Genomic DNA, 12593 nt, shown 5'->3' with positions numbered 1-12593 from the left:
CCGAGTAGTACGCCACTTTTACAGACTGACAATAATACGCACAAAACGGAAGAAAAAAAATCGATTTCCAAGGAAAAATTTATAGGAAACATTCTTTCCCGTATATGTACTTGTATATAAAGTGCAAGTGCTGCCAAAAATTACAAGGAAGAGGCACTCCGATACAACCTGTATATCACATAATGGAGGGCCTCATTCACATTGTGGTACAATTGTTCAGGTAGTGGGACTCCTACACTCATAAAGCCTATGCACTAAGTGAAAGGGCTGCCAAAAATTACAAGGAACCGGCACTCCAATACACCCTTTGTTGCACATAAAGAAGGGCATCATACACAGCCTTGAAAAATTATAATAGATGGCCTGCTGGTGACCCTCAAAAACATTTGGAGCAAGGGCCTGCTGATCTGACCATCTAAAACATTATGGTCGAGGGCCTGCTGCCGCTTTGGTGACTCTAGATAACCTGGCGACGATCCATTCGGATGTCTGCCCTATGAACTTTCGATGTTATTTTCAGCCCAAACCATGTAGACCATGGGTAACAGGGGAATCATGGTTAGATTTTGGAGAGGGAGCCTGAGAAACAGCTACGGCTACCACATCCAAGCAAGGCAGCATGCGCGCAAATTACCTATTAGGTATAATTAGGTGAGGGCCTGCAGGTGAGGTGACCCTGTAAAATATTTTAGGTGCGGGCCTGCAGGTGAGCTGACCCTGTAAAAGATTGTAGGTGAAGGCCTGCTGGTGAGCTGACCCTGTAAAAAATTATATGCGAGGGCCTGCTGGTGAGCTGACCCTGTAAAACATTATATGCGATGGCCTGCTGATGAGATGACCCTGTAAAAGATTTGAGATGCGGGCCTGTTGGTGAGCTGACCCTGTAAAAGATTTTATGTGCGGGCCAGCTGGTGAGCTGACGCAGTAAAAGATTGTAGGTGAAGGCCTGCTGGTGAGCTGACCCTCTAAAAAATTATATGTGAGGGCCTGCAGCTGAGCTGACCCTCTAAAAAATTATGTGAGGGCCTGCAGCTGAGCTGACCCTCTAAAAAATTATGTGAGGGCCTACAGCTGAGCTGACCCTCTAAAAAATTATATGCGAAGGCCTGTATGTAAGCTGACCCTGTAAAACATTATATGCGAAGGGCATTATATGTGACGAATAAGCATGTTTATATGATGGAAGAGGAGGAGATGAAAAAAGGAAGATTCAACCATATACCCTTGTTTGTGGTGGAATACAGTGTATTTAGTACATTACAAACAACACATTTAAAGTGCCTTTATGTTCAGCCGCTTTCCTCTGGTGGAGTTGGGAAGTCATGGTCAATCCAGGCCTTGTTCATTTTTATAAGAGTCAACCTGTCAGCATTTTCAGTTGATAGGCGGATACGCTTATCTGTTATAATGCCACCAGCAGCACTAAATACCCGCTTAGACAAAACGCTGGCAGCAGGGCAGGCCAGCACCTCCAAAGCTTAGAGCGTCAGTTCGTGCCACGTGTCCAGCTTGGACACCCAGTAGTTGTAAGGCACTGAGGGATCATGGAGGACGCTGACACGGTCTGCTATGTACTTCTTCACCATCTTCCAAAATTTTTCCCTTCTTGTGACACTAGGTCGCGCATAAAGGTGAAGGTGCTGGCGGGGTGTCATGAAACTGTCCCAGGCTTTGGAGAGTGTTGCCCTGCCTCTGTTGGAACTGCTGTGTGTTCCACCATGTATCCCCTCCTCTGTTGGCCAAGGAACTACGGACTCTGCAGCCAGCGTTGTCAGATGCAAATTTTTGGAGCATTTTTTCAACAAGGATCTTCTGATATTGCACTGTTTTGCTTGTCATCTCCACCAGAGGAATGAGAGATGAGACATTCTCTTTGTAGCGGGGGTCGAGAAGGGTGAACAATCAGTAATCCGTGTTGTCTAAAATGCGTATAACACGCGGGTCGCGGGAAAGGCAGCCTAACATGAAGTCAGCCATGTGTGCCAGAGTACCAACAGGCAAGACTTCGCTGTTGTCATCAGGAGGATCACTCTCAATCTCCTCATCCTCTTCCTCCTTTTCTGCCCACCCACGCAGAACAGATGGAATTAAACTTCCATGGGTACTACCCTCTGTGGCGGAGGCAACATTCTCCTGCTCCTCCTCCTCTTAATCGTCCAATTTGCGATGAGAAGACGAACTGAGGGTGGTATGGCTATCACCCTGTGTAATGTCTTCCCCCATTTCCACCTCTTCCACATGCAAAGTGTCGTCATTGATTGTGAGCAGGGAGCGTTTTAGTAGACACAGAAGTGGAATGCTTACGCTGATAATAACGTTATCGCCGCTCACGATCTGTGTTGATTCCTCAAAGTTTCTTAAAACCTCACAGAGGTCAGACATCCATGCCCACTCCTCGCTTGTGAATAGCGGAAGCAGACTGGAAAGGCGACAACCATGTTGCAGCTGGTATTCCACTACTGCCCTCTGCTGCTCACAAAGCCTGGCCAACATGCGAATCCAAGCACTGCTGCAGCGTTGACAGACCGGCTGAAGCTTTCGGTGACTTTCGGAAATGTTCACACACGCGGCGCACCTTCACCAGTAGCTCAGGCAAATTGGGGTAGGTTTTGAGAAACCGCTGAACCACTAGGTTGAACACATGGGCTAGGCATGGGATGTGTCTGAGCTTGGCGAGCTCCAAAGCCACCACCAAGTTACAGCCATTATCAGACACAACCATGCCTGGTTCTAGGTAGAGTGGCGTAAGCCACAGCTCAGTCTGGTCTCTTATCCCCTGCCACAGCTCTGCGGTGGTGTACTGTTTGTCGCCTAAGCATACCAGCTTCAGAGCGGCCTGTTGCCGCTTCCCCACTGCAGTGCTACACTGCTTCCAGCTACTGACTGATGGCTGACTGGTGCTGCACGTGGATAATTCGGAGGTGGAAGTGGAGGAGGTGGAGGAGGAGAAGTGGGGGTTGGAGCCACTAACCTGGGTGCTGGCGGAACCCCTGATCGACGTAGGGCCTGCAATCTTTGACGTCGGTAGCACCCGTGCCATCAGAGGGTACGACTCACTCCCGGCCTCCACAACATTCACCCACTGTGCTGTCAGGGAAATGTAGCGTCCCTGGCCGAATGCACTTGTCCATGTGTCAGTGGTTAAGTGGACCTTCCCAGTAACTGCGTTGGTCAGGGCACGTGTTATGTTATGTTGGTGTAAGGCGGGCGTGGCACACCGTGAAAAATAGTGGTGGCTGGGGACTGCGTAACGAGGGACGGCTGCCGACATCAGGCTGCGGAAGGCCTCAGTGTCCACAAGCATAAATGGCAACATTTCCAGGGCCAGTAATTTAGAAAGTTGCGCATTTAGTGCTATGGCCTGTGGGTGGGTGGCTGGGTATTTGCGCTTGCGTTCAAATGCCTGGGGTAAGGACATTTGTACGCTGCGCTGGGACACGGAAGTGGATGTGGTCATTGATGGTGCTTGCGAAAGTCCAGGTGCAGGGCGGAATGCATCCGGGCCTGCGCCTTCGACAGGGGATTGGCCAGCATGTAACACAGGGGAAGAGGAGGCAGTGGTGTGACCCGCAAACACAGATTGTGGACCCAGGCATTCGTCCCACTTATTACGGTGCTTGGATGCCATGTGGCAGGTCATGCTGGTAGTGGTGAGGTTGCTAGTGTTCACGCCCCGGCTCATTTTCATATGGCACAGGTTGCAAACTACTATTCTTTTGTTGTCTGCACTTTCCTCAAAAAAGCGCCATACTGCGGAACATCTACCCCTTGGCAAGGGAGATTTCCGCAAGGGGTTGCTCCGTGGAACAGTTGCGGGTCTGTGTGGTGGGGCCCGCCTTCTCCCTTTTGCCACCCCACTGCCTCTTCCAGCATGTTGCGGTGCTGCAGATCTCTCCCCCTCTGTACTGCTGTCCTCGCTCGACTTTCCACCTTCCCAGGTTGGGTCAGTGACCTCATCGTCCACCACCTCCTCTTCCACTTCCTCACTCTGATCATCCTCCTGATTTGTTGACCTAAACACAACCTCAGTGATTCAACTGTGTTTTATCCTCTTCATCCACCTCATTAAACACTAATTGCCGTTCCCCACCGTCATGTTCTTGTGACTGTGGATGTTCAACGGGTTGGGAATCAGGGCATGCTTGGCGAGAGGGCCATCAAAGTAATGGCGATGAAAAGAGGTCCTCGGAATATCCAAGTGTGCGATCACTTGTTTGGCCAGACTGTATATGATGGGAGGAAGGAGGATCAGGGTGAGGATTGTGTTGACCAGACTCTTGGCTACTGAGACTGGACTTGGTGGAAGACAGGGTGGTGCTTAACCGACTGGAAGCATTATCTGCTGCAATCCAACCGATCACCTGGTCACACTGGTCTGACTTCAAGAGTGGTGTCCTGCGCCGCCCTGCAAACTGGGACACGAAGTTAGGTATCTTGGATGATTGTTTTTCTTGTGTTCTGGCAGCAGGCACTGTTTACAAAGGTATTTGTGATGAGGAAAAGTTATACAGGACAGGTACCACAGGTAATGTCACAGTTCTCAGTGTCTTCGGAAAAAGTGTACTGGATGTCACTGATATTTTAGGGATGTGCGCACTTTAAACAGGAGATGTGGCGCCGATAATTTAACTGTCCACAGCGGACACCGTCTACGGAAAAACTGCACTGGATGTAATTGATTTTAGGGATGCGCACACTTTAAACAGGAGATGTGGCGCAGATAATTTAACTGTCCGCAGGGGACACCATCTACAGAAAAAGTGTACTGGATGTCACTGATATTTTAGGGATGTGCACACTTTAAACAGGAGATGTGGCGCGAATAATTTAACTGTCCGCAGCAGCCTATTACACAGTATTTTGCGCAGGATGCGCTAAAAATATATATTGCTGCTGTCATATACAATAGTCCTTAAAACGACTTTTAGGTCTCTGAAAAGTTTTTTGTATCAAAATTTTCCTATTACACTCCCTACACTGTCTGTCCCTTCCTATGCACAGTTCCCCCTAACACTGAGCAATTTAGCGCAGATTGCGCTACAAACATATATTGCTGCTGTCACATACAATAGTCCTTACAAGGACTTTTGGGTCTCTGAAACGTTTTTGTACAGAAATAATATTCAATTACACTCCCTACACTGTCTGTCCCTTCCTATGCTCAGCTCTCCCTGACTTAGAATGAGCCGAACACGCGTCATCGGGTGCTATATATATAGTTCCGGCCAGCCAATCACTGTAATGCCAGTAGCTAACATGGCTACTGGCATTACATTGAGGGCAGTACTTACCCTCACGTCTATTGGCTGCTTAGCAGACGCGAAACGTGCGTAAAGGAGACTCGAGCATTGCGCTCGAGCACATGCGGTACTCGGCTGAGTACCGCCATGTGCCGAGCATAGTGATGCTCGAGCCGAACTGGTATTTGGCCGAGCATGCTCGCTCAACACTATTTTTAACCCATTGCTCACGATTCAGTGGATTAAAGCTGCCATGGACTATGACCACGTCATCATGGCCTTCACTTCACAAACATTTTCCATTCTTAGTTGTCATACACACATTTTTCTTCAGCCTACTATCCGTTCTTAAATCCCATAGCACACTGACCCACACAAGTCAATAGAGCTATCCACACATCGTTTTCTTCACAGATCCGGGTGCCTGATCTGAGAAATTCACCCCTGGTCCTATTGTTGACATTTCTGAAGATGAGAATAGTCATTTCTATTGATGGGAGTGCAAAAAAAGGAATGTGTTTCACTGATACATTTTTTGTGGATGGATAACAGAGGTGTGCATGAGGCCCTAATTATTGATACCGTACAGTGAAACAGCCATTCAATGAGATTTGCCAATAATCTAACGTCTATGACGGCTGTAAGACACCCTTGGCTTTCTTTTGTCAGGGGTAAAATATATTTGCTGGATTGGTTTTTGACTGACTACTCACTTGGGTTCTCAAGCAGAAACTTTAAGCTCATGGAGAATGCATGATAGGGCCTTGATGGTGTCAAGCACTAGGCATGTCTGGTTCAGGTAGGGAGTTTTGTTGGTGTAAACACCAGGAGACTATTTGTCTTCCTACCTCAGTGGACACCCCTTATATGACTTACTGGCATCTCAAGCTTAGACTTACCAAGAAGTTTACCAAGTTCAAAAATATATATGCAAATGTTTATGTATTTAGATTGTAAACAGGGTTGAACTGCCCCAAAAGAGTGCTAGAAGAGACACTGGTGGTTCCAGGCTCTGACACAACAAGAACCAAGCGAAAGCTGTGCTCATGTTCTGTACGGATGTAGGGTGGACCGAAGGAACACCAGACTAACAATGGCATGGTGTTACATGTTTTTTCTGGAATGTGTTACATGCTATTTTTAAGTCACTATTATAAAGCCATTGTTATTTTTTCAATTTTTGAGAACGTAGACTTATGTCTGTTCTGCTTTGCTTTCAAGACAATTTGATTGCTCTGCATTATTCTAGGAATAGAAACGTCTTATAAGAAGCACGCTGATTATTTACAGTTCAGTAATAAAGAGTGTATTTACAGTCTCAGACCACATCAAGAGCCTCCTTCTCTTGGCTCTTTAACCGTGATGACATCATTGTCACCTGTTACTAATCCAGGTTTCTTTGACACATGGAAATGAAATTGACAGAGCCATAGCCATAGCAGGAAGCTGACAAGATTTGTACTCTTCCCTGCCTTAGCTAATATATATATATATATATATATATATATATATATACAGTGGGATGCGAAAGTTTAGGCAATCTTGTTAATCGTCATGATTTTCCTGTATAAATCATTGGTTGTTACGATAAAAAATGTCAGTTAAATATATCATATAGGAGACACACAGTGATATTTGAGAAGTGAAATAAGTTTATTGGATTTACAGAAAGTGTGCTATAATTGTTTAAACAAAATTAGGCAGGGGCATAAATTTGGGCACCACAAAAAAGAAATTAAATCAATATTTAGTAGATCCTCCTTTTGCAGAAATTACAGCCTCTAAACGCTTCCTGTAGGTTCCAATGAGAGTCTGGATTCCGGTTGAAGGTATTTTGGACCATTCCTCTTTACAAAACATCTTTAGTTCATTCAGGTTTGATGGCTTCCGAGCATGGACAGCTCTCTTTAAGTCACACCACAGATTTTCTATTATATTCAGGTCTGGGGACTGAGAGGGCCATTCCAGAATGTTGTACTTGTTCCTCTGCATAAATGCCTTAGTGGATTTTGAGCAGTGTTTAGGGTCGTTGTCTTGTTGAAAGATCCAGCCCCGGCGCAGCTTCAGCTTTGTCACTGATTCCTGGACATTGGTCTCCAGAATCTGCTGATACTGAGTGGAATCCATGCGTCCCTCAACTTTAAGATTCCCAGTCCCTGCACTGGCCACACAGCCCCACAGCATGATGAAACCACCACCATATTTTAATGTAGGTAGCAGGTGTTTTTCTTGGAATGCTGTGTTCTTTTTCCTCCATGCATAACGCCCCTTGTTATGGCCAAAAAACTAAATTTTAGTTTCATCAGTCCACAGCACCTTATTCCAAAATGAAGCTGGCTTGTCCAAATGTGCTTTAGCCCACCTCAAGCGGCACTTTTTGTGCTGTGGGCGGAGAAAAGGCTTCCTCTGCATCACTCTCGCATACAGCATCTCCTTGTGTAAAGTGCGCCGAATGGTTGAACGATGCACAGTGACTCCATCTGCAGCAAGATGATGTTGTAGGTCTTTGGTGCTGGTCTATGGGTTGACTCTGACTGTTCTCACCATTCGTCGCTTCTGTCTATCCGAGATTTTTCTTGGTCTGCCACTTCAAGCCTTAACTTGAACTGATCCTATGGTCTTCCATTTCCTCAATATGTTCCTAACTGTGGAAACAGACAGCTGAAATCTCTGAGACAGCTTTCTGTATCCTTCCCCTAAACCATGATGGTGAACAATCTTTGTCTTCAGGTCATTTGAGAGTTGTTTTGAGACCCCCATGTTGCTACTCTTCAGAGAAAATTAAAAGAGGAGGGAAACTTACAATTGACCCCCTTAAATACTCTTTCTCATAATTGGATTCACCTGTGTATGTAGGTCAGGGGTCACTGAGCTTACCAAGCCAATTTGAGTTCCAATAATTAGTTCTAAAGGTTTTGGAATCAATAAAATGAATACAGTGCCCAAATTTATGCACCTGCCTAATTTTGTTTAAACAATTATAGCACACTTTCTGTAAATCCAATAAACTTCATTTCACTTCTCAAATATCACTGTGTGTGTCTCCTAAATGATATATTTAACTAACATTTTTTTATCGTAACAACCAACGATTTATAAAGAAAAATCATGACGATTAACAAGGTTGCCCAAACTTTCGCATCCCACTGTATATATATATATGGGAAATATATAAAAACTATCTAAAATTAAACTTTTTAATGGCCACAGCAGCCAATCACAGTGCAGATTACATTTTTTATAGTGCTCTTGTAAAATGGTAAAATGAAAGCTGAGTTGTGATTGGTTGCTAAGGGTAACAAAGATAGTTTTTCTGTTCAACAGCTTTTATAGATCGACCACATTATTTAGAACTATGGAGCTTGAACACCACTGAACCAAAGGTCCAGAAAGTAAAAGCTCCAGGTCTGCTGAGATAGCACTGTTAGTATCCCTGGAGGAGTTCTGTGGGAGGTCAGGACTTCTAGACTCATATGACAGGACCTCTAATCCAGTACTAGATTACACTAGAAATATACAGGCAGCCAGCCTCCTGTGATACGGGAGCTAATGCTTTTACTGCTTATAGTGAGCCATGAGATTTGGACCTCCAGGCCCTTTGAAACTGAATAGATAGAGGTAAACTTTTATTTTTGTCCTAATACATTCTGAATGGATAAGGATCCGCTCAGAATTCATCAGTTTGGCTCCATTCCGCCTCCATTTCGCTCTGGAGATGGACACCAAAACGCTGCTTGAAAACGGATCCGTCCTGACACAGAAGTTAAGTCAATGGGGGACGGATCCGTTTTCAAGCAGCGTTTTGGTGTCCATCTCCAGAGCGAAATGGAGGCGGAATGGAGCCAAACTGATGAATTCTGAGCGGATCCTTATCCATTCAGAATGTATTAGGACAAAAATAAAAGTTTACCTCTATCTATTCAGTTTCAAAGGGCCTGGAGGTCCAAATCTCATTACTGACACAATAGAAAACGGATCCGCCCCCCATTGACTTTTGATGTTCAAGACGAATCCGTTTTGGCAATGTTAAAGATAATACAAACGGATCCGTTCTGATCGGATGCATGCGGTTGCATCATCGGTGCGGATCTGTTAGTGCAGATCCATGACGGATCCGCACCAAACGCGAGTGTGAAAGTAGCCTTACTTACAAGGCTGATCATCTGTCAGCAGGTTTTTGCTGCCCAATCTGAGGGTAGCATAAAGTAGTGACACCCTGACTCCATTTGCGTGTCATTTACTGGTGTTCTTGCTGTCATAAAATCACACTTTATTACCGGCAGTCAAACCCCAATGCTGAGTTGTGGTATTCATGAGAGGTAGGCTACCCCTACCCTCCTGCTGCTGATTGACAACTTTAGCGCTCATTCATGTGAACGTAGGCCATCCGTGCCTGTACTGCAGACTGCAAACAGTGGGTTGGCAATATATTGGCACTGGCTGTGTGAATCCTGTATCAGGGTTGAATGGGTCCGCAAGATACGGTGTAGAACGGAGGCACAGATCAGAAGCCAGCGGAAGCACTACAAAGCTTTTGGATCTGTGCCTCAGCACAGCAAAAGATAGAACCTGTCCTATCTTTTGCCATTTATTGCAAATCGCAGACCTATTCAAGTCAATGGGTCCGCGCAGCAATTGGGGATTCACATGGCTGGTGCCCGTGCACGGTCCGCAGCACAGGCACAGATGGCCTACGGTCGTGTGAATGAGCCCTTATACTCTGCATGGGGAGAAAGGTGCCATTTACTAGCAGACAGGCAGGGACACTGGCAGCTCATAAATACGAGGACTCCACTGCACGGACACAGAATGAGGAGGACTCCAGAACTGGACCCCAGCTGCAGGTGATAAATTGTGATTGCTACAATGGATGCAATCAGGATCCCTGTCACAATTTTAGACTGCCCTCAGATCAGGCAGCATAAACCTGGGGACAGATTCCCTTTAAGAGGTCAACAATATTCTATGTATTGAATACAATATCTAAGACATGAGGTTACCAAATATGTTAAAAACTAGTTATCTTATCAGTCCACTACAGTATAAGAAAAAAGTAAATGGATTTCTGCATATTCTTTTTTGAAGTCATGTATTCTGCTTGCTGTCCAGAGGTTTTATCTCCCTTTTGGTTTGTACTTTTAGCATGGCAAATAGTCTCACTTAACTTTCCAGTCAGACCATTCACTGTGACCAGAGAGAGCCCCCCTGCAGAGGCTTAGTTCGACCATCACACATTACACTAATCAATGCAATGCTCTTCTGTGGGCATCTTTATCTAGGCCTAAAAAGAGAACATTAGAGCTGTCACAATGTCATCCCAATTCTATACCTACTATTATCATGATGATTACCTTTCAGACCACATCTTTCCCTCACGGCAGAAGTAAACTGAAAATAGGTTTCCTATTCCTATTTATCTCTCTGTGCTGACCACTACAGAAGGATGATATTTTGTATGTCATTGTCAATGCCAAAATGAAAAAAAGAAAAATAGCCAAAAATTCTACAAAATATATTTTCTATGGATATTGATATAAAAAATACTTTGACGGAAGTGCTCCTTTAAATGATGTGAAATAAAGTAGCTATGTAGCTTATGATTTTGCAAAAAGTCATTGGCACAGCTTGTCCTACATTTTGGAAATGCATATGTAAAGCAAGGCTCCACCTAGAGAACATTCTAAGATATTATTTCTATATGTATACTATTTTCAATGTATCTTTATCATTATGTCTAGAGATGAGCGAATTTCTTAAAAATTCGATTCGGCTGATTCGCCGAATTTCACACAAAAATTCGCTTTGTGACGAATTACTTAGCCACAAAGCGCATTTTTTTGTAAGTAGCAGGTGCAATGACAGGGAGCTGTGATAGCGCTGCCCCCGTCATTGTACCCTTCAGATGCCGCGTTCATACATGATTGCGGCATCTGAGTGCACAAACAGTGTGAAATAACATTTTAAAAAAACATTACATCAAACTTATCGTGGCCATTTGCGTGCGACGGGCTGGCCGCCGCTATCTTGCTTGAAGATCACGGCCGAAATCATGTGCGGCGCGAGATTACGTCATCACACCGGCTGGCGTGATGATGTAATCTCGCGCTGCATGGGATTTCGGCTGAGATCTTCAAGCAAGATGAAGGCTGGCAGCCATTCGCGTGCAAATGGAGGCGGTAAGTTTGAATTTCATGATTAATCGATTTACTGACACGAAGCATGAGGAAATTCGGCTTCTAGGCGAATCGAATAATTCCTGAAACTCAAATTGAATTCCACTTTGTGGGATTTGATTCGCTAATCTCTAATTATGTCCATAAATTATCCCAAGGGAGTTTCTACATATCCGCAAACATATATGACACCTCCTCATCTGAATAAGACACTTGTTTCAAGTAATTATCTTTAATGGCAGAGAAGACAAACCTTTAGGGGGCGCAGAGGTAGCAGTGGTACTTGTGCCTAAATGGGCCCAAAGGTCACATTGCCACATAAGAAAATACTAGTAATATACAGGTGAAACTCGAAAAATTAGAATATCATGCAAAAGTTATTATTATTTATTTCAGTAATGCAACTTAACTCCTTAAGGACCGGGCTCATTTTCACCTTAGGGACCAGGCCATTTTTTTCAAATCTGACCAGTGTTACTTTATGTGGTGATAACTTTAAAACGCTTTGACTTATCCAAGCCATTCTGAGATAGTTTTTTATAAAAAAATACCAAATTTACAAAAAAAAATCAAAAATTATCAAATTTCCAGGTTTCAATTTCTCTAATTCTATAATACATTGTAATACCTACAAAAATAGTTATTACTTTACATTCCCCATATGTCTATATCATGTTTGGATCATTTTGGGAATGACATTTTATTATAGTAATGCCTGACACTGGGTTTTTTGACTAGGCCCATGTGCAGCACGAGGCCCCAAAACATCCTCATCTCGGCTGCACTGACCGAAGTCCAGCCACCGGCCCTAGCCAAAAAGGAGCCCGGGTGTTGAGCAATGAACTGTTGGGCGTACAGGTTTGTTTGCTCCACCATCAAATTCACAAAGTGGTCACTGAAAAAAATACTAAAATAGTCATATTCAGTAAAGCCCACTGTGGGAATCTGGATTCCTGCTTGTCCAACAAAATCAGAAATCGCAGGCTCAAAATACTCTGGGGTACACCAGACAAGTTCACCGGTAGGGGGCTCAGGTGGACTTATCTGATGGGCCGGAAAACTAGTACGAGCCCCAGAGCTGCTCGTACTAGTGTGGGCCACAGGGTCCCTAGCATGGCAGTTCCCTTGCTCCGCCTGGTGGCGTCTCCGCCGCCTTGGGGGCTCATCATCGCTAGATGAT

The 12593-nt window shown here is 44.7% G+C and overlaps 1 protein-coding gene across 1 annotated transcript in view; it reads right to left on the bottom strand.

Annotated features, from left to right (window-relative positions):
* Positions 1–12593, bottom strand: part of CACNB1 (calcium voltage-gated channel auxiliary subunit beta 1) — a 127667-nt gene that overhangs the window by 90597 nt on the left and 24477 nt on the right. The window lies entirely within an intron of this gene.

The sequence above is a fragment of the Bufo bufo genome, chromosome 6 (assembly GCF_905171765.1).
Source record: "Bufo bufo chromosome 6, aBufBuf1.1, whole genome shotgun sequence".
Classification (NCBI taxonomy): domain Eukaryota; kingdom Metazoa; phylum Chordata; class Amphibia; order Anura; family Bufonidae; genus Bufo; species Bufo bufo.
Note: the sequence above shows the minus strand (reverse complement) of the source record. Positions and strands in the feature narration are given on the sequence as shown.